The 24129-nt window shown below is 38.4% G+C and overlaps 1 protein-coding gene, 1 non-coding gene and 1 pseudogene across 5 annotated transcripts in view; 2 read left to right on the top strand and 1 right to left on the bottom strand.

The window, feature by feature from the left end:
* Window positions 1-24129, bottom strand: part of POU2F3 (POU class 2 homeobox 3) — a 103725-nt gene that overhangs the window by 54567 nt on the left and 25029 nt on the right. The window lies entirely within an intron of this gene.
* Window positions 6093-6587, top strand: LOC112312973 (small ribosomal subunit protein eS24 pseudogene; annotated as a pseudogene).
* On the top strand, window positions 20074-20180 carry LOC112312984 (U6 spliceosomal RNA). The gene has a single exon (XR_002975646.1). It is a non-coding gene; the product is annotated as a U6 spliceosomal RNA (small nuclear RNA).

A 24129-nucleotide genomic window follows, 5' to 3' on the forward strand; every position in this document is an offset into this window, starting at 1 on the left:
AAGATCCAGTCAGAAATGAAGGATACACTAATTGAAAGTAAGAAAAATGTATAGGGAAACAACAGTAGAGTGGATAAGGCTGAGAATCAAATCAATGATTTGGAACATAAGGAAGCAAAAACCAACTGATCAGAACAACAAGAAGAAAAAAATCTAAAAAAAATGAGGATAGTGTAAGCAGCCTCTGAGACAACTTCAAGCATTTCAACATTCACATCATAGAAGTGACAGGAGAAAAGAAGGAGCAAGAGATTGGAAATTGGAAATCTATTTGAAAATATAATGAAAGAAAACTTCTCTAATTTGGTGAAGGAAATAGACATGCAAGTCTAGGAAGCACGGAAAGTCCCAAACAAGATGGAAACAAAGAGGCCCGCTTTAAGGCATATCATAATTAAAACACCAAAGGTTAAAGATAAAGAGAGAATCTTAAAGCAGCAAGAGAAAAGTAGTTAGTTACTTACAGGGGAGTTCCTATAAGACTGTCACCTGATTTCTCAAAAGAATCTTTGCAGGCTAGAAGGGATTGGCAAGAAATATTCAAAGTCATGGAAAGCAGGGACCTAGATAGACAAGATTGCTCTACACAGCAAAGCTACCATTTATAATTGAAGGGTGGATAAAGTTCTTCCCAGACAAGAAAAATACTAAAGGAGTTCATCATCACAAACCATTGTTATATGAAATGTTAAATGGACTTATTTAAGAAAAAGAAGAAAGTTAAAACTATGAACAATAAAATGGCAATGAACACATATCTATCAACAATTGAATCTAAGAAACAAACTAAGCAAACAAGAAGAACAGAGAAAGAATCATGGATATGGAGAGTGCTTTGATGGTTGCCATATGGGAGGGGATGTGTGGGAGAATGGGTGAAGAGGTGAAGGGATTAAAAAGTACAAATTGGTAGTTACAGAATAGCCGTGGGGATGTAAAGTACAGTATAGGAAATGGAGTAGCCAAAGAACTTATGTGCATGACCCATGGACATGAACAATAGTGTAGGGATTGCCTGAGGGAGTGGGGGTGAGGATGGAAGGGGGCAAAAGGGGAAAAATTGGGAAAACTGTAACAGCATAATCAATAAAATATAATTTAAAAGAAATGAAGAAAACTAAAAATATGAATAATAAGATGGCAATAAATACATATCTATCAATAATTACTTTAAATGTAAGTAAAATAAGTGCTCCAATCAAAGGATATAGGGTGGCTAAATAGGTCATAAAACAGGGTCCATACACAGGAAACCTACAAGAAACCTACTCCAGATCAAATGACAACACAGACTGGAAGGAAAAGGATGGAAAAATTTTTTTTTTGAAAATGGAAAAAAAATAGGGCAGCAATACTGATATCAGACAAAATAGACTTTAAAACAAAGGCAATGACAAGACACACAAAAAAGACATTTTTATAACAATAAAGGTATCAACCCAACAAGAGGATATAACTCTTGTAAATATTTATGCACCCATTGTAGGAGCACCTGAATACATAAAATAAATATTAATGGATGTAAAGAAACAGATCCACAGTAATACGGTAATGGCAGAGGACTTTAATACCCCATTGATGTCCACAGATAAGTCATCCAGACAGAAAATAAAAAAGAAAACAATGGCTTTAAATGGCAAAATAGACCAGATGGATTTAAAATATTATTTTAACATTTCATGCCAAAGTAGCAGAATATACATTCTTTTCAAGTGCACATGGAACATTTTCCAGAATGGACCACATGTTAAGTCACAAAACATGTCTCAACAAATTTAAGAAGGTTGAAATAAGATCAAACATCTTTTCTGATGACAGTGATATGCAACTAGAAGTCAATAACAAAAAGAAAACTGAAAAACACACTAACACATGGTGGCCAAATAACATGCTACTAAACAATGAATGGGTTAACAATGAGATTAAGGAAGAAACTGAAAGAGACCTTGAGACAGATGAAAATGAAAAACACAACAACCCCAAATTTATGGGACTCAGCCAAAGCAGTTCTAACAGGAAACTCATAGCAATACAGGCTAACCTCAAGAAACAAGAAAAATTTCTCATAAACGGTATAACCTCATACGTAAAGGAAGTAGAAATAACAACAAACAAAGAAAAAGTGAGTAGAAGGAAGGAAAGAATAAAGATCAGAGCAAAAATAATGAAAACAGAGTCTAAAAAATACAATACAAAAGATCAATGAAACCGAGAGCTGGATTTTTTTTAATTTTAATTTTTTATTGTTATTCAATTACAGTTGTGTGCCTTTTCTCCCCATTCCTCCACCCCACCCCAGCTGAACCCCCCTCCCTCCCCCACCTCCACCCTCCCCCTTGATTTTGTCTGTGTGTCTTTTATAGTAGTTCCTGTAATCCCCTCTCCTCACTGTCCCCTCCCCACTCCTCCCTGTCCATTGTTAGATTGTTCTTAGCTTCAATGTAAGAGTTGGATTTTGATAAGTAGTGGGGAGAACCAAGATGGCAGCGTAGGTAGACACACTGCGCCTCCTCACACAACCAGAACTGACAGAGAATCGAACGGCAAGGGGGTCCGACACCAAGGAAATAAAAAATAAACATTCATCTAGACCGGTAGGAGGGGCAGAGACGGGCACCGGGGTGGAGAGGACTCGCGTAGCTGTGGCGGACCAAGACTGGCGGAGTGTGGGACGACTGGGGCAGGTAGTCCGAGCACTAGCAGACCCTGCGGCCACACATTCGAGCAGATAACTGAGAGGGCCGGACTCGGAGTGGCGGAGAGCGGGGCAGGCAGAGTGTGGGTAGCACACCGCAGCCCCACATTCGAACATAGATAAACCAGATGAACAGGGGAGCAAAACAGACCGCGCAACCCAGGGCTACAGCTTGGGGAAATAAAGCCTCAAACCTTTGATTGAAAACGCCCGTGGGGGTTGGGGCGGCAGCAGGAGAGACTCCCAGCCTCACAGGAGAGGTCGTTGGAGAGACCCACAGGGGCCTAGAGTGTGCACAAGCCCACCCACTCAGGAACTAGCACCAGAGGGGCCCAGTTTGATTGTGGGTATCAGAGTGAAAGATTGAAATCCGGAGGAGAGTGAAGCAGGCGCTATTGCTCCCTCTGGGCCCCTCCCCCACTGTGACTGCTGTACAGTGTCACAGCACAGCAACCAGCGTTACCCCACCCCGGTGAACACCTAAGGCTCTGCCCCTTAAAGTAACAGACGCGCCAAGACAAAAAAAAAAAAAATGGCCCAAATGACAGAACACTTCAAAGCTCCAGAAAAAATACAACTAAGCGAGGAAGAGATAGCTAACCTATCGGATGCACAGTTCAAAGCACTGGTTATCAATATGCTCACAAAATTGGTTGAATCTGTTCGAAAAGTAGATGAAAAAATGAAGCCTATGCTAAGAGAAACAAAGGAAAATGTACAGGGAACCAATAGTGATGTGAAGGAAACTGGGACTCAAATCAATGGTGAGGACTAGAAGGAAGAAACAAACATCCAACCAGAAAAGAATGAAGAAACATAAATTCGGAAAAATGAGGAGACGCTTAGGAACCTCCAGGACATCTTGAAATGTTCCAACATCCGAATTATAGGGGTGCCAGGAGAAGAGGAAGAACAAAAAATTGAAAACTTATTTGAACAAATAATGAAGGAGAACTTCCCCAGTCTGGCAAAGAAAACAGACTTCCAGGAAGTCCAGGAAGCTCAGAGAGTCCCAAAGAAGCTGGACCCAAGGAGGAACACACCAAGGCACATCATAATTACATTACCCAAGATTAAACGCAAGGACCTACATCCAAGATTACTGTATCCAGCAAAGCTATCATTTAGAATGGAAGGGAAGATAAAGTGCTTCTCAGATAAGGTCAAGTTAAAGAAGTTCATCATCACCAAGCCCTTATTATATGAAGTGTTAAAGGGACTTACCTAAGAAAAAGAAGATCAAAAATAGGAACAGTAAAAATGACAGCAAACTCACAGTTATTAATGACTACACCTAAAACCGAAACAAAAGAAAACTAAGCAAACAACTAGAACAGAAACAGAACCACAGAAATGGAGATCACATGGAGGGTTGTCAATAGGGGAGTGGGAGGGGGAGAGGGGGGAAAGGTACAGAGAATAAGTAGCATAAATGGTAGGTAGAAAATAGACAGGGGGAGGGTAAGAATAGTGTAGGAAATGTAGAAGCCAAAGAACTTATATACATGACCCATGGACATGAACTATAGTGGGGGAATGTGGGAGGGAAGGGGTGGGCAGGATGGAGTGGAGTTGGGGGGGGAATGGGACAACTGTAATAGTATAATCAATAAATATATTAAAAAAAGAGTTGGATTTTTGAAAAGATAAACAAGATTAATAAACACTTAAGCAGACTCATCAAGAAAAAGAGAGAGAGATAAAACAAATATAGTCAGAAATCAAAAAGCACTAGTGAAAACCAACAGTACAGAAATACAAAAAAATTAGAGGAAAATTCTACAAATAACTATATGTCAACTAATTGGATAATCAAGAAGAAATGGATGAATTCCTAGAAACATACAGTCTTCCAAGACTGAATGAAGAAGAAACAGAAAATCTGAGCAGACTGATAACTAGAATATAACTGGCATACTCAAGAGTATATGAAATTGATCATTTAGAATGGGAGGGCAGATAAAGTGCTTCCCTGATAAGGTCAAGTTGAAGTTCATCATCACTAAGCCCTTATTATATGAAATGTTAAAGGGACTTATCTAAGAAAAAGAAAATGATCAAAAATATGAACAGTAAAATGACAACAAAATCACAACTATCAACAACTGAACCTAAAAAAAAAAAAAAAAAAAAAAAAACTAAGCAAACAACTAGAACAGGAACAGAATCACAGAAATGGAGATGACATGGAGGGTTATCAGTGGGGAGAGGGAAGAGCAAGAATAGGGAAAAAGGTACAGGGAATAAGAAGCATAAATGGTAGGTACAAAATAGACAGGGGGAGGTTAAGAATAATGTGGGAAATGGAGAAGCCAAAGAACTTATATGTACAACTCATGGACATGAACTAAGGTGGGGGAATGTTAGTGGGAGGGTGGTGCAGGGTGGAGGGGGAATAAAGGGGAGAGAAAAAGGGATAACTGTAATAGCATAATCGATAAAACATATTTTTAAAAAAGAATATATGAAATTGAATTTGTATAAAAATCTCCTAACAAATAAAAGTCCTGGACCAAATGCCTTTATAGGTGAATTTTACCAAATAATTCCAAGAATTAACACCTATAATTTTCAAACTATTCCCAAAAATTGACGAGGAGGGGAGGCTCCCAAGCTCATTTTATGAAGCCAGCATTACCCTGATTCTAAAGCCAGATGCAGACGCTACCAAAAAAAAAAAAAAAAATTATAGGTCAATATGCCTGATGACAGAGATGCAAAACTCCTCAAAAAATATTAGAAAAACAAATTCAGTAATACATTTAGCGATTACATACCATGATCAAGTAGGATTTATTCCTGAGATGCAAGGTTCATTTAATATCTGCAAATCAATTAATGTGAAACACCACATATATATATAATGAAGGATAAAAAGCATATGATTATATCAATATTTGCAGAAATACCATTTGGCAAAATCCATCATCCACTTATGATAAAAACTCTCAGAAAAGTAGTAATAAAGGGAATATACCTCAACATAATAAAGGCCATATGTGACAAACCCACAGCTGACATTATATTCAATGATGAAAATCTAAAAGCATTTTTAGGAAGAAAAAAAGATTGTCCACATTCATCACTTTTATTTAGTACAGTAGGGGAAGTCCCAGACACAGCAATCAGACAAGAAAAATAAAAGGCATTCAAATTGGAAAGCACAAAGTAACTCCTTATTTGCAGATGACATGATACTATACATAGAAAACCTTAAAGATTTAACAAAGAAAAAACTATAAGAACTGATAATGAAATAAGTAAAGCAGCAGGATACAAAATTAATATTCAGATGTCAGTTGCACTTTTATACACTAATAATGAACTATGAAAAAGAGAAATTAAAAAAACAATCTCCTTGTTTTTCTTCTTGGCTGCTTCAAGATCAGCCACTATCATGAACAACACACTAACTATCCAGACCAGGAGTTCATGACCAATAGCCTGTTGCAACAAAAACAAATGGTCATTGACATCCTTTACACCGGGAAGGCAACAATACCTAAGACAGAAATATTGGAAAAACTAGCCAAAATGTACAAGACTACACCAGATGTCATCTTTGTATTTGAATTCAGAAACCACTTTGGTGGTAGGAAGACAACTGGCTTTGGCACAATTTATGATTCCCTGGATTAAACAAAGAAAAAATGGACCCAAACGTAGATTTGTAAGTCATGGCCTGTATGAGATGAAGACCTCAGGAAAACGCCAAAAAGAATACCAGAACAGAATGAAGAAAGTTGGGGGGACAGCAAAGGTTACTGTTGGTGTGCAAAAACTGAGCTGGAGATTGGACAAAAGAAGGAGTAAAGATTCTTCAGTGACTTCATCTGTGGTCGTTATGCAGATTTTTCATGAGAGAATTGACAGACTAAAAACTTTTATGTGAAAAAGAAAACAATCCTACTTACAATTGTAGCAAAAAATACCTAGAAATAAATTTAACCAAGAAGGTAAAAGACCTATACTTGGAAAACTATAAGACATTGAAGAAAGAATTTGAAGGATGCAAATGAATGGAAGCATAGACTATGTTCATGGAAAGGAAGAATTAATATTGTTAAACTGTCTATACCACCCAAAGCAATCTACAGAGTCAATGCAATCCCTATCAAAATACAAATGGCATTTTTCACAGAACTAGAACAAATAGACTTTACACGGAGCCCCAAAAGACCCTTAATAGTGGAAGCAATCTTGATAAAGAAGAACAAAGTTGGAGGAATCGTACTACCTGATGTCAAACAATACTGCAAGGCTATAGTAATCAAAAACAGCATGGTATTGGCATCAAAACAGACGCATTGATCAATGGAACAGAAGAGAGACCCTAGGAATAAATCCACACAAATATGGTCAATAAATGTATAACAAAGGAGGCAAGAATATACAATGGGGTAAAGATATTCTTCTCAATAAATGGTGTTAGGAAAACTGGACAGAAACATGAAAAAGAATAAAACTGGATCATTTTCTTATACCATACACAAGAATAAACTCAAAATGGATTACATACTTAAATGTAAGACCTGAAATCATAAAACTCCTAGAAGAAAATACAGACAGTAAACTCTCCGACAGTACTTTCAGTAATATTTTTTGTTATGTATTCTCAGCCAAGGGAAAATTTTTTAATTAAACATTTTTTATTGTTGTTCAATTACAGTTGTCTGCATTTTCTCCCCACCCCTCCACCCCACCCCAGCCAAACCTCCCTCCCTCCCCCGCCTCCACCCTCCCAACAACAAAGACAACCCAGAGCCAAGTATAAAGTAGGAAATAACCAAGGTCAGAGCAGAATTAAATGACCTAGAGACTAAAAGCACAATTGTAAGGATCAATGAATCCAGGAGCTGGTTCTTTGAAAAGACAAACAAAATCAACAAGCTTTAAGCAGGCTCATCAAGAAAAAAGGGAGAGGACCCAAATAAACACAATCAGAAATGAAAGAGGACAGACTACAACTGATATCACAGAAATACACAGGATTGTAAGAAATTACTACGAAGAACTGTATGCCAAGAAATGTGAAAACCTATGTGAAATGGACAAATTTCTAGAAAAAGATAACCTTCCAAAACTCAATGAAAAAGAAGCAGATAGCCTGAACAGACCAATAACAGCTGACGAAATTGAAACAGTAATCAAAAAGCTTCTGACACACAAAAGCCCTGGACCAGACCGTTTCACAGGAGAATTCTACACAGCATTTAAGGGAGAGCTAACCCCCATCCTCCACAGATTATTTCAAGAAAATGGAACACTCCTAAAGTATTTTTATGAAGCCAACATCATCCTAATCCCAAAACCAGATAAAGACATAACAAAGAAGGAAAACTTCAGGCCGATATCGCTGATGAACATAGACGCTAAAATCCTCAACAAAATATTGTCAAACCACACCCAGCAATACGTTAAAAAGATCATACACCACGATCAAGTGGGATTCATCCCAGGGATGCAAAGATGGTACAACATTCACAAAATAATAAACATAATACACCGCATAAAGAAAAGCAAAGACAAAAATCACATGATCATATCAACAGATGCGGAAAAAGCATTCGTTAAGTTACAGCACCCATTTATGATAAAAGCACTCAGCAAAGTGGGAATAGAGGGAGCATTCCTCAAGATAATAAAGGCCATATATGAGAGACCCACAGCCAATATCATACTCAATGGACAGAACCTTAGAGCTTTCCCACTGAGATCAGGAACAAGACAAGGATGCCCTCTCTCACCACTCCTATTCAACATAGCATTGGAAGTCCTAGCCACAGCAATCAGAGAAGAAAGAGAAATAAAAGGCATCCAAATTGGAAAGGAGGAAATGAAACTGTCACTGTTTGCAGATGACATGATAGTGTACATGGAACATCCTATAGATACCACCAAAAACTATTTGACCTAATAAATGAATTTGGCAAAACAGCACGACACAAAGTCAATACTCAGAAATCAAAGGCATTCTTGTACACCAACAATGAAATATCAGAAACAGAAATCAGGAAAAAAATCATATTTGATATAGCAACAGGAAAAATAAAGTACCTAGCAATAAACCTAACCAAGGAGATAAAAGACCTGTACTCGGAAAGCTACTCAACACTGAAGAAATAAATCAAGGAAGACACAAACAAATGGAAGCATGGACCATGCTCATGGATTGGAAGAATTAACATCATCAAAATGGCCATACTACCCAAAGCGATTTATAGATTCAATGCAATCCCTATTAAAGTACCAATGACATATTTCATAGATATAGAACAAACATTGCAGAAATTTATATGGAACCATAAATGACCCCCAATAGCTGCAGCAATTTTGAGATGGAAGAAAAAATAAGGGGGGATCAGAATACCTGGTATCAAAGTGTACTACAAGGCCACTGTAATCAAAACAGCCAGGTACTGGCATAATAACAGGCACATAGACCAATGGAACGAACAGAGAGCCCAGAAGTAAACCCAAATCTCTATGGTCAATTAATATTTGACAGAGGAGGTAGGAGCATAAAATGGAGCAAAAATAGCCTCTTCAACAAATGGTGTTGGGATATCTGGACAGCTACATGCAAAAAATTGAAACTTGATCACCGCTTACACCATACACAAAAATAAATTCAAGGTGGATAAAAGACTTAAATATAAGTCATAACACCATAAAAGTCCTAGGGGAAAACATTGGCAGGAAAATCTCAGACATTCCACACGGCAACATCCTCACAGACATGTCCCCTCAAGGAAGGGACATAAAGGAAAGAATAAACAAATGGGTCCTCATCAAACTAAAAAGCTTCTGCATGGCTAAAGAAAACAACACCAAATTACAAAGAGAACCAACAGTATGGGAAAACATATTTGCCAATGCTACCTCAGATAAGGGTCTGATCTCCAAAATATATGAAGAACTCACAAAACTCCACTCCAGGAAGACAATAAACCCAATAAAACATGGGCAAAGAACTTGAACAGACACTTCTCCAAGAAAGACATACAGAGGGCCCAGAGACATATGAAAAGATGCTCAGCATCACTAGCCATCAGAGAGATGCAAATTAAAACCACAATGAGGTATCATCTCACACCAGTCAGAATGGCCAACATAAACAAATCCACAAACAAATGTTGGAGAGGATGTGCAGAAAAGGGAACCCTCGTGCACTGTTGGTGGGAATGCAGACTGGTGAGGCCACTGTGGAAAACAATATGGAATTTCCTCAGAAAACTAAAAATGGAACTGCCCTTTGACCCAGTAATTCCGCTGCTGGGATTATACCCTAAGAACACTGAAACACCAATCGAAAAGAACCTGTGCACCGCAATGTTCATAGCAGCACAATTTACAATAGCCAAGTACTGGAAGCAACCTAAGTGCCCATCAGCAAACGAGTGGATCCAAAAACTATGGTATATTTACACAATGGAATTCTACGCAGCAGAGAGAAAGAAGGAGCTTATACCCTTTGCAATAGCATGGATGAAACTGGAGAGCATTATGCTAAGTGAAATAAGCCAGGAAGTGAGGGACAAATACCATATGATCTCACCTTTAACTGGAACATAATCAAGAGAAGAAAAAAGCTAGCAAAATATAACCAGATATATTGAAGTTAAGAACAGTCTAGCAATAGCCAGAGTGGACGGGGGAAGGGACAGTGAAAAGACGGGTTTTCAGGAACTACTATGAAGGACACATAGACAAAACCAAGGGGGAGGGTGGAAGCAGGGGAGGGAGGTGGGTTTGGCTGGGGTGGGGCAGAGGGGTGGGGAGAAAATGTAGACAACTGTAATTGAACAACAATCAAATAATTTTTAAAAAAGACAACTTAGTGAATTAGAGAAGATATTTGCCAATGACACATCTGATAAATTAAGATTCAAAATATATAAGAAACGCATACAGCTTTATACCAGAAAGACAAACAGTCTGATTAAAAATGGGTAGAGGGCACTGAATAGACACTTTTCCAAAGAGGACATACATATGGCCAATACACACATAAAAAGATGCTCAACATCACTAATCTACAGGAAAAATGCAAGTTAAAATCACAATAAGATATCAACTCACACCTGTTAGAATAGTTATCATCAGTAAATCAACAAATAAGAAGACAACATGGTTTGGTGGTGATATGGAGAAAAGGGAGCTCTTGTGCACTGTAAATGGGACTGAAAACTGGGACAGCCACTATAAATAAAAACAGTATGAAGTGTCCTGAAAAAATTAAAAATAGAACCACTGTATAACCCACAAATTCCATCTCTGGGTATTTATCAAAGAAATTCAGAACTCTAAATCCAAAAGATATATTGGCCGCTATGTTAATTGCAACATTATTTAAAATAGCCAATATATGGAAGCAACCTGAGTGTCTGTTGCTACATGTATGGATAAAGAAGATACGGTACAAATATGCAATGGAGTACTACTCAGCCAAAAAACAATGAAATTTTGCCATGTTCATCAACGTGAATGGACCTGGAGGGTATCATGCTAAGTAAATAAGTCATACAGAAAAAAATACCCTAAGATTTCAGTTATATGTGAAATCTAAAAAACAAACAAATATCACAATAACAAACTTATAAATACAGAGAGCAAACTGATGATTGCCAGAGGAAAGGAAGGGTTGAGGCATTGAGTGAAAAGGGTTTAAGAAGTACAAATTGGCAGTTATAAAGTAGTCATAGGGATCTAAAGTAAATACAGCATAGGGATTATAATTAATGATATTGTCATAACTATGTATGGTGTCAGATGAATATTAGAGTTATTGAGGTGATCATTTCATAAATTATATAAATTTCTGATCACTATATTGTACAACTGAACATAATATAATATTGTATGTCAACTGTAATTGAAAATTTTTTTAAATAGAAAAGAAAAGAAAATGACTATTATATACCATACACTCAGAGCTTAGTACTCTGCTTAGTACATAACAGGAGCTCAAAATATATTGATTGAATGAATGAATAAATGAACAATGCATAAATTCAGAACTTGCAATCAGAAAATTCTTTTCTGTTTTTTATTGAATGTTCAATATTTTGAAATAAATTCCAAATTTCTTTGCATAACATATAATTAACTCACCAGGGGCTACCATCCCTGCTTTGTTTTCTGCCACTCTGGTCCCTCTCCCTTTCTCCCAGGTGTCCTGCACTGCAGCCAACACAATGCTCATTCATGTCCAAACACCCCACAACTCTCACATTTCCATGCCTTCATGCACTGTCCCATTTCACAAAGTTAGTCTCCCTCTCCTCTGGAATCCAGTAGCCTTCTCTAACTAGCCACATGATACTTATCTTGTAACTCATTTGTCCGCATGCTTCTTTTTCTCACTAGTCTATGAGTTCCTTGAAAACTGGGAAAATGATATTCATTTTTATATCATCAATGGCCACTACAGTTCCTAACACAGTTCAGAGGCTCAAGAAATGCCTGAAGCTCTGACTGGTGTGGCTCAGTTGGTTGGAGCATCTTCCTGTAACCAAAAGGTTGCAGGTTTGAGCCCTAGCCCGGGTGTATACGATCCCAGGTCTGGGCCATGCCAGAGGCAGCCAATCAATGTTTCTCTCCCACATCAATGTTTCTCTCTCTCTCCCTTTTTCTGTCTCTAAAAGCAATAAAAAAATGTCCTTGGGTGAGGATTAAAAAAAAAAGAAGAAAGAAATGCCTGTAGATGAAAAATCCCACCTATATGACTCCCTGCCTTCTCTGAAGTTATATAAAATTTCCCCCTACTATAGATCAAATTATCATTACTCAGTTAAAGATTATTTTGTGTTATGCACACACAGAGACACACATGAAATGCCTGTAGATGAATGAATGGTGTTTAAGAGGGTCTTCTGGAGTTTTAACTTAAGACCCTTTCCCTCTGCTGTTCTAAACAATGGCAAACTGTGGCCTTTCCTGTATGGTTGTGCAACATTTCTGAGAGCAACTGGGCCAGCAAGATGAGAGCAAAGGATGATGGGCTATGGAGTCCCAAGAAAGGGGAATATGGTAGGATATCAAGTGATCTCTGAATAGCCGCATGCTTTTGAGATCAACTAAGATGATATATAAAATCTGTGAGTGGAGGTAGAGATGAGAAGGGCTCACAGATTAAAAACAGTTGTCTTTGGAAGGATAGACTTAAAGGTAAAATATCTTTACCTTAAAAAATATCTTTTCATAACACTTTAAAGGTGGCCCAAAAAGGAGTAATTTTAAAATTTGCCAAAATAACCCCAAATTTTTTCATTCCACAAATATATATTAAGTATATATTAAACTCTATATGCATGGCACTGTTCTTATCACTGGGAATATAATATTGAACAAAACAGATGGACATCCCTGACCATATGGAGCTTACTTTCTAGTTGAGACATAAAAGGAATAAGAAAAATATATGTAGTATAATTTCATTTAGAGATAATTAGTGGGAGAACAATAATACATTGTCTGGAAAAGAGTGTGTCAGAGATTGTTGGTAAGCAAGGTGGTCTAGGAAGGCCACTCAGGGGAGGTGGCATTTTCACTGAATGAAGTGAGGACCCAACCATTTGAGGGTCTGGAGAAGATCTTTCCAGAAGAGGGATTGTGGCCTTAGGCAAGAACAGGCTTGTATACTGAGGAATGGTAATGAAGCAAGTATGAACAAAGAGAAGTGGATGGGGAATAACCAGGGACAAGATGACTTGCTTGGATCTGAGATGGGTCATGGTAAAGATTTCATCTTCTATGCCAAGGACGATGGGAAGTGATGGAGGGTTTTGAGCAGAGGAGTAACATGATCTGACTTAAGTGTTTAAATCTGCAGTGATCCACTGTAGAGGGTAAGAGAGTAGTAAGGAGACCAACTGGGATGCTGTTGCAGTGGCTCAGGTGAGAGGTGGCAGGGGACTAGATGTAAGGGTAGCAGAGAAGGTAGTGAGAAGGGCCTAGATTTAGAATATGTTTTGAATTGATAGCTGAGAAGCTGATGACAGGAGGTGGGTTGAAAGGGAAGGAGAGGAGGAATAAAGAATGATTCCCAGGGGTTCGGGTTTCTTGAAGGAGTGAGTGGTGGTGCCATTCCCTGAGATGGGGTGACTTGAGGAGTAGGCTGGTAGTAGAAAATTGAAAGCTACATTTTTGAGCAAGTTTGAGATGCCAATTAGATACCCCAGGGGAGGCAGGGAAATGAGTTTGGGCTCAGGAGAGGTGACGGTCAGAAGTATAAATTGGGTAGTTATCACCTTATAGGTAGAATATATATATCTTATATCAACTTATGTTTAGCCATAGGGCTCAGTGAAGTTACAAAGGAAGTGAATCCACATGAAGAAGAAAAAACAGTTAAGGTTGAGATGATGATAAAGAGCCAGAAAGGGAGTCTGAGAAAGAGTGGGTATCAAAGTAGGAGGAAGACCGGGCAAATATGGTGTCTGAAAGGCAAGAGGAGAAAATGCTTCCAGAAGAAGGTAATAGCACAAATGTGAAGAAAAAACCTAGAAAGTGAGAAAAACAGTGCAGGGCCAGAACAGTTTGACTTGGAGTGGTCACCGTGTTTATGGACAATTTTAAAAGGTCTTTGCTTTTGATTTCTGTGAATGCCATTATCATGTTGTTTGAGATCCACAAAATAAAAAAATCAAGCAAGCAGAATTCAGAGATTAATTTTAAAACTCCAGCCAACAAAGTTAGCCATTTCTCTTGCCTAGAATTTTTTCTTTGGCTTTTCTCAAGAGGCCTCTCTTATTGTGAGGATACACATGCTGGACTTAGAGCCCAAGTTTCCTTTTCTCATAAAATTCATTCTTACCTGCATTTGTATCTCTGCCTAATTTTCTTGAATCCTGGGCTAATTAAATGGTTGGACTGGAGGTGTCTGGGCCAGCCAGAACCTCCCAGGAGACTGATCCCATGACACTCCAGGAAAGCAGAATTCATCACTGAGTATTTAGTAGGGGCTCAGTTCCACAAAGTGATTCCCATTCTGATTCTGATTCCACTGCTGAGCAGGTAAGAGTATTCTCAGAAGACATGATTTTTCTCATGGCCCACTACCTGTGAGAAGGATCTCAGAGCATTTGTGGGGGTCTAGGTGGAGCCTCGATGATGTAGTCCAAAGGAGGCATTAGTTAATATATGATAACACAGTTGATTCTCTCTCCAGATCTGGCTGAAGGGAAACACCTCAGCCCACACTTTACTGCTGAGCTTGTTCCTCCTTTTCTCCCATGGCCCACTTGACTTGTTCTACCTGGAATCTCTCCCCACCCAGTCTATAAGAAAGACCTGGAAGGTGGTGCCTGGAAACTCTGTGCCAAGATCTAGCTCACTGGGTTTCTGCTGCTGCCCTAATGCTTAGATCCAGAGGTGGCTGGTGAGTCATTCCCAAACTCAATTTATTCATCTTTCAAACAGAAAGAGGAATGTGGTCCTCTTTCCCAGAGAAAGGAAGGGATGCAATTATATTATGTGAAATACTGGTCCACAATCACCAGAAACTTTTGGTGATTCCAGAATTCTTTCCAAGTACCAGAATGTAGTAGGGAAGTCTTTGACTTGAAGTCAAAGAACTGGGTTCAAGCCTTGGCTACAATACTCCCAAGGCTCAAGTGAGATAAAGCTGGTGACCATGCTTTGTAAGCTGGGAAGCATTATCCAATTGTGGAGCTGGGCTCCAGACATCCTGGGCTATTTCTCAAGCAGGCTGAGCCTGGTCCTATGTTAGGAACTTTGCACATTCCGTTCCCTCTGACTGGAATGCCCTTCTCTCCTTAGAAAATACACAGTCATCCTCTAAAACCCAACTTGAATGTCACATCCTCCATGAAGCTTATCCAAAGCAAAACAAGGAATTTTCTCCTCTGTGCTTCCACATCTCTTATTTATATCTCTTATAACACATATCACATTTTTTAGAGTGTGTCTGTTTCCCTTCTGAAAGTGAGTTCTTAGAGGCCTTATTATATACGGGTTATTACATCTTATTTATCTTTGTACCTGGAGTGACTAAAAGTGTCCAACACATAGTATAGGTGCTAAATGACTATGTATCTGATCCCAGTTACTAATAAACTACTACAAAAATGAATCTTATACTGAGAGTTAAGAAAATGCAGGTGCCATCATTTGCAGAAACCTGAACACATTTTATTTCTAAGCTCTGGCTACCTCTTTGGAAAGCAGTGACTGCTTGCAGGAAAAAAAAAAGCAGGACACAATCACATATAGGGCAGGAACATCATTTTTAGATTTGGAAAAACACTAAAGTCCAACCTCAGAGAAGCACCTTGCCAAGGTCACACAGCTTCAGAGAACCTGAATCAGAACCAAAACTCAGATTTCTTAACTCCTATACTTACACAAGTTTCCCAATAAATGCACTGCATTCAGCATCCAACACAGAGAAAACTGAGTATTAGATTTTGATCAACAGCTTAGGCAAATAAACAGGATAGATGATTCTTGACTCTGGGAGAGATTCGAAGCAGAGAGTAAGATTAATACAGAAAACTAGAAAATGGAATCAGGATTAGAAAATATTTTGGTAGATTCCAATCAGATAACCAAACCAACAAGATAGAATGTAATGGGATTTAATGTATTTGGCTTAAAATATCAACTGTATAAATAAAAGATACGGGAGGGTAAAATACACACTTAGAAATTGTTAAAGTAGTAAATCTTATATTTAAATTTAATGTTTTGTGTTTTTTGCTCTCAGTAAAAATTAAAAAGAAAAAAGTAAACTGAAGATTTTTCTTTTAATTAGGGAATTCTGTTTTCTTAATACCCTAACCCAGAAATTGACTTTTGTAATTTATATTGGGTAGTAAACTAAAGTAGTCAAACTATACAAAGGTATGGCCTATCTTTAAGACTATCTGCTAAATATGATCCAGCAACCTTACCTCTGGGCATATATCAAAAAAAAAAAAGAAAAAAGAAAATAGGGTATGACAGAGATATTTACATTTTTGTGCTCATTGCAGCATTATTCACAATGGCCAAAATATGGACACAACCTATGTGTCCATCATAAGATGCGTGGATAGAGAAAATTCAGCCATGAGAAAGAAGGAAATCTTGCTATGTGCAACAACATGGATGGACCTTGAGGATATTATGCTAAGTAAAATAAGCCACACACACAAAAAAGACAATATTTCCAGCATGCATAGTACCACTTATATGTGGAATCTAAAAAAAAGGCAAACTCATGGAAACAGGGGGTAGAAAAGTGGTTGTCAAGGGCTAGGGGTGGGGAAATATGGAGAGTTCAGTTAGAGGGTACAAATTTCCAACTATAAGATGAAAAAGTTTTGAGGATTTCATGTAAATGTGGTGATCATAGTTGATAACACTGTATTGTACAACTGAAATCTAAGAGAGTAGAAGTTAAATGTTCTCATACACACACACATAAATATGCAAGGTGATGGATGAGATAACTAACTAGATGGGGGAATCCTTCCCCAATGTATACATATAGGGCAGGAACATTATTTTTAGAGTTGGAAAATCACCATGGCTGATCAAATCAGCCATGACATACATAACTTATGATTTCATTTGTCATTACACTTCAATAAACTGGGGGCAAAAAGACTACTACACTGTGAAGCCCAACAAAGAATTTCTTTACCATTAGAAGGCAAGATGGTGGAGGACTGAATGGAAGTCACATTAACCTCCTCCCAAGACCAATCTGGAATTACAACTAAATTGCGGAGAAATCACCCAGAACAAACAACTGAACAATAGCGAGAAAGAAGAATTACAACCTCAGACGGACAGAAGAATCAGTTTAGCACAACCTGTCAGGTAAGGAGTGCAGTGTAGACTCAAGAAGGCTGGCTGGGCGCCCACAGGCAGCAGCGCTGGAGGGGTAAATAAGCGGCTGATTGAATGCCCCCTGGGAAGAGTGTGTTCTAAATCCTAAGCTGGGATCCCCAGCCTAGAGCACCAGAATCCCAAAAGCACACAAATAATAACCAGCAGTGAAAAGTGGCAGGGTTGCTCTCTGCCAGAGATGGATGGCTGGAGATGCAAAGAGCTGCTTAAAGGGCCAATGAACAAATTTTCATTTATAGCCACTTGCCATAGCTTAGAGCAAAGGCAGGGGCAGAGTGGGCTAGAGATGCCTGAGGAAAGACTGGGGACAGAACCTTTGGGGAGAGAACTGAGAGAGTAGCCACCAGAATCCCGGTACTGAGTCATCCCCCATAGGCAGCAGCCATCCTGCTCAGGCAGACCACTCCCCTCTGAGCAGCAGCAGCCTAAGGTAAAATAATAGCTCCAACCCCAGGAGAGATACTGCCTCACCCTATGGTGCTTAAACTGGACTGCTGAGTGCAGAGTGACTAGATTAACAACTGAAGGAGATAGCCAGACACAGTAGATACCTGACAGCCTGAAAGCAGGCTGCTTAAGGTCAGATAGGGTCAACATCTGACATCACAAGAAGCAAATCCAGAAATAAAAAACAGTGGTAAATATTAGAGGCTACTGAGACGAAATCCACTGTGCTCTTCTCCATGATTTGCAATATTGTCTTTCCTATATAGCTTTTTAACATTCATTTCTTGTCCATCAAGTTTGTACATATTAACTCACTAGATTTTATATGATAGTTTATTTCTCTCCTTTCTTATAATAGACTTAATCTCTTTACACCCTTGTTAATACTGGTTCATTTCCTGTTGATAGGGGATTGTTGGGAGGGAGATATTTTGGTGGACATGGATTTGTTCCCTGGCCTTCGTGGTTTTGTTCTGGCATCACCTGAACAACAGCATACAAGATGTGGTGGGCAGAGTGACCCTCAGTCAATGAGCTGGAGGGAAGGCCCATCAAAGAATGACCCAACAACAATCAAAACACAATTACATCCTGAGAGCCAACATAAGTGACATAAAGGGCATCCCAAGAGCATTAAGTTCAGGAGATCATGGAGACTGTGCACTGAATCTCACAGGTCTCTCCTACCATAGAAATTCACACCACAGACTCAGGGAGTCAAAACAGATCAATTTAAGAAGCAAAAGCAAACAAGAAGAATCTCACAAATAACGGTAAGACAAAATACATCCCCCAATCAACAGGAAAGGAGGAATCCTCAGAAAGAGCACTAAATGAAATGGAAGCAAATCAACTATCAGATATTGAGTTCAAAGCAATGATTATGAGGAAGCTCAATGATCTCAGTGAGAATTACCAGAAACCACAGGGAAACTAGGAGGAACTTACTGCAAACTATATATATCAGAATGAAAAACGACCTAGAAGCTATCAACAAGAGCCAAGAGGAAATGAAGAATACAATTTCTGAAGTGAAGAACAAAATAGAAGGAATCAAAAGCAGGCTAGATGGAGCAGAGGATTGAATCAGCGAGCTGGAGGACAAGGTAAACTCCCCAAAAGAGAAAGTGAAGGAAAAAGACTACAATAGAATGAAGAGGGATTAAGGGAACTACAGGAAAACTGGAAACATAATAATATCTGTATAATAGGTATACCAGAAGGAGAAGAAGAGGAGCAAGGGATAGAAAACCTGTTTGAAAAAATAATGATGGAAAACTTTCCTAATTTGAGGAGAGAAAAAGTCACACAAATCCAGAAAGCACACAGGGTCCCAGTCAAGAGGAACCCAAAGAGGCCCACTCCAAGACACATCATAATTAAAATGGCAAAATTGAAAGACAAAGAGTCTTAAAGGCAGCAAGGGAGAAACAGGAAGTAACATACAATGGAGGCTTGATAAGTCTAACACCTGACTTCTCAACAGAAATACTACAAGCCAGAATGAAGTGGCAAGAAATATTCCAAGAAATGAAAAGCATAGGCCTGCAACTAAGACTACTCTACCCAGCAAGACTCTCAATTAAAATGGATGGTAAAATAAGGAGTTTCCCAGAAAAAAAGAAGGCTGAAAGAATACACATCCACAACCAGCACTGAAAATATGCTAAAGGGACTGCTTTGAGAAGGGGAGAAAAAGAGTGAGAGAGATAGGAACATGGGTACAAAGGGGATAAATGGCAATGAATAAGTACTTATCACTAATAACCTTAAATATAAATTGGTTAAATGCTCCAATCAAAACACATAGGGTAGCCCTGGCTGGTGTGCTTCAGTGGATTGAGTGCTGGCCTGTGAACCAATGGGTCACTTGTTCAATTCCCAGTCAGGGCACGTGCCTAGGTTGCAGGCCAGATCAGGTCCCCAGTAGGGGTCGCACGTGAGGCAACCACACATTGAAGTTTCTGTCCCTCTCTTTCTCCCTCCCTCCACCTCTGTCTAAAATAAATAAATAATACCTTTAAAAAAAAAAGACATAGGGTCGCTGAATGGATAAGAAAACAAGACCTTCAGTGCTCACTTCGACAGCACATATACTAAAATTGGAACGATACAGAGAAGATTAGCATGGCCCCTGCGCAAGGATGACATGCAAATTTGTGAAGAAAACAAGACCTTCACATATGCTGCCTAGAAGAGACCCAACTCAGAACAAAACACCTACACTGACTGAAAGTGAAGGGTTAGAAAAACATACTCCAAGCAAATAGACAGGAAAAAAAAAAAAGCCAGCATACCAACACTTATATCAGACAAAATAGACTTCCAAACAAAACCCATAAAAAGAGACCCAGAAGGACACTTCATAATACTCATCAAGAAGACAAACACATTATAAACATATATGCACCCAACATAGGAGCACCCAAATATATAAGGAAAATCTTGGAGGACTTCAAGAAAGATATAGAAAGCAACACACTTATACTAGGATATTAACACCCCACTGTCAAAAATGGATAGATCTTTCAAACAAAATATCAACAAGGATATTGTGGCATTGAACAATGCCCTAGATCAAATGAACTTAACTGATATATATAGAACCTTTCATCACAAAGAAAAAAATACCCATTCTTTTCAAAAGCACAGTGGAACATTTTCAAAGATAGACCACATGACAGGACACAAAACAAGCCTCAACAAATTCAAGAAAACTGAAATCATATTAAGCATCTTCTCAGAACACAATGGCTTGAAACGAGAAACCAACCTGAAGGAAAAAACTCAAAAACACACAAACATTTGGAGATTGAATAGCATGCTATTAAACAATGAATGGGTTAAGAATGAGATCGAGGAAGAGATCAAAAAGTTTCTAGAAACAAATGAAAATGAACTCACAATAATCCAAAACTTATGGGACACAGCAAAAGTAGTCCTGAAATGGAAGTTCATAGTGATACAGGCCTACCTAAAAAAGATACAAACATTTCAAAGAAACAACCTAACCCTACATGTACAGAACTGGAGGAACAACAACAAACAAAGCCCAGAGCCAGTAGAAGGGAAGAAACAACCAAGATTAGAGTAGAATTAAATCACATAGAGATTAAAAGAACGATTCTAAGGATCAATAAATCCAGGAGTTGGTTCTTTGAAAAGACAAACAAAATTGACAAGCCTTTAAGCAGACTCATCAAGAAAAAGAGAGAGAATACCCAAATAAACAAAATCTGAATGAAAGAGGTGGGATTACAATTGATACCACAGAAATACAAAGGATTGTAAGAAATTACTATAAACAACTATAAGCCAAGAAATTAAAAAAATCTGGGCGCAATGAACAAATTTCTAGAAAATATAATCTCCTAAAACTGAATGAAAAAGAAGCAGAAAGCCTGAACAGACTGGTATAGCTGGTGAAATTGAAGCATTAATCAAGAAACTCTCAGCACAGAAAAGCCCTGTACTGGATGGTTTCACAGGAGAATTTTACAACACATTTAAGAAATAGTTAACCCCTATCCATCACATAGTATTCCAAAAAATATAAGAAGAAGGAAGACTCTCAAACTCTTTTTATGAAGCCAGCATCATTGTAACCCCTAAACAAGATAAAGACCCAACAAAGAAAGGAAACTACATGCCAATACCGCTGGTGAATATGGATGCTAAAATCCTCAACAAAATATTGGCAAACTGCATCCAGCACTACATTAAAAAGTTCATACACCATGATCAAATGGGGTTCATCCCAGGGATGCAAGGATGGTACAATATTTGCAAATCAATAAACATAATACATCATATAAGCAAAAGGAAAGACAAAAATCACTTGATCATATCAATACATGCGGAAAAAGCATTTGATAAGATACCGCACCCATGAATGATAAAAACACTCAGCAAAGTGGGAGCAGAGGGAACATACCTCAACATATAAAGGCCATATATGAGAAACATACAGCCAACATCATACTCAACAAGCAAAAACTAAAAGCATTTCCACTAAGATCAGGAACAAGACAAGGAGGTCCGCTTTCATCACTTATATTCAACATAGTATTGGAATCATAGTACTCATCATAGTATTGGTCCTAACCACAGTGATCAGACAAGGAAAAGAAATAAAATGCATCCAAATTGGAAAGGAGGAAATGAAACTGTCATTGTTTGCAGATGACATCATGGCGTACATAGAAGACCCTATAGACTCCACCACAAAACCACTTGACTTAATAAGTGAATTTGGTAAAACAGCAGGATACAAAGCAATATTCAGAAATCGAAGGCATTTTTTGTACACCAACAATGAAATATCAGAAACAGAAATCAGGAAAAATATGCCATTTGCTATAGCAACCAGAAAAATAAAGTACCAAGGTATAAACCTAACCAAGGAAGTAAAAGACCTGTAGTCAGAAAACTACTCAACACTGAAGAAATAAATCAAGGAAGACACAAACAAATGGAAGTATGTACCATGCTCATGGATTGGAAGAATTATCATCACCAAAACGTCCATACTACCCAAAGCAATTTATAGATTCAATGCAATCCCTATTAAAGTACCAATGACATATTTCAGAGATATAGAACAAACATTTCAAAAATTTACATGGAGCCAGAAGTGACCCTGACTAGCCTCAGGAATTTTGAGAAAGAAGAACAAAGTAGGAGGGATCATAGTACTTGGTATCAAACTATATCACAAGGGCACCGTAACCAAAACAGTCTGGTACTGGCATAAGAACAGACACATAGATCAACGGAACAAGAGAGCTCAGAAATAAATGTCAGTCTCTACGATCAATTAATATTCGACCAAGGAGGCAGAAGGATAAAATGGAGCAAAAATAGCCTCTTCAACAAATGGTGTTGGGACATCTGGACAGCTACAAAAAAAAAAAAGAAAGAAACTAGACCATCAACTTACACCATACACAAAAATAAACTCGAGATGGATAAGAGAGTTAAGTATAAGTTGTGACACCATAAAAGTCCTAAAGGAGAACACAGGCAGGAAAATCTCAGACATTCCATGCAGCAACATCCTCACAGACATGTCCCCTCAAAGAAGGGACATAAAGGAAAGAATAAACAAATGGAATCTCATCAAAGTAAAAAGCTTCTGCATGGCTAAAGAAAACATCAGCAAATTTAAAAGGGAACCAGCCGTATGGAAAAATACATTTGCCAATGATACTTTGGACAAGAGTTTAATCTACAAAATAATTAAAGAACTCACATGACTCCACACTAGGAAGACAAGCAACTGAATTAAAAAATGAGCACGGGACTTGAGCAGACATTTCTCCAAGGAGGACATACAGAGAGCCCATATATATATGAAAGGATGCTCAGCATCACTAGCCATCAGAGAGATGCAAATTAAAACCACTGTGAGATACCACTTCAGGTTGGTGAGAATGGCCATCATAAACAAACAATAGGTGCTGGTGAGGTTGTATAGAAAAGGGAACCCTAGTACACTGATGGTGGGGATGCAGACTGTTGCAGCCTCTGTGGAAAACAGTATGGAATTTCCTCAGAAAACTAAAAATGGAACTGCCTTTTCAAAAGAATGGATGCACCCCAATGTACATAGCAGCACAAATTTACCAATTAGCCAAGTATTGGAAGCAACCTGAGTGCCCATCAGTAAATGAATGGATCAAAAAACTATAGTACATTTACAGAATAGAATAGTACACAGTAAAATGAAAGAAGGAGCCCCTACCCTTCATGACTGCATGGATGGTTCTGGAGAGCATTATGCTAAACGATATAAGCCAGGCAGTAAAAGACAAATACCATATGATCTCACCTATAAGTGGAACCTAATCAACAAAACAAACAAGCAAGCAAAATATAATCAGAGACACTGAAATTAAGAATAAACCGACAGTAACCAGAGAGGAGTGGGGAGGGCATAATGGGGAGGGGAAGGGGAATGGTTATCAAGGAACAGATTAAAACACACATGGACAAAGCCAAAGTGGAGCAGGATCCAGGGTGGGAGGTGGAGATGGGTGGGGCAGGGAGTAGTGGGGTAGGGGAAATGGAGACAACTGTACTTGAACAACAATTAAAAAAAAGTTTCTTCACCAACACCAATAACCAAT

This window comes from Desmodus rotundus, chromosome 5, assembly GCF_022682495.2.
Source record: "Desmodus rotundus isolate HL8 chromosome 5, HLdesRot8A.1, whole genome shotgun sequence".
NCBI lineage: Eukaryota > Metazoa > Chordata > Mammalia > Chiroptera > Phyllostomidae > Desmodus > Desmodus rotundus.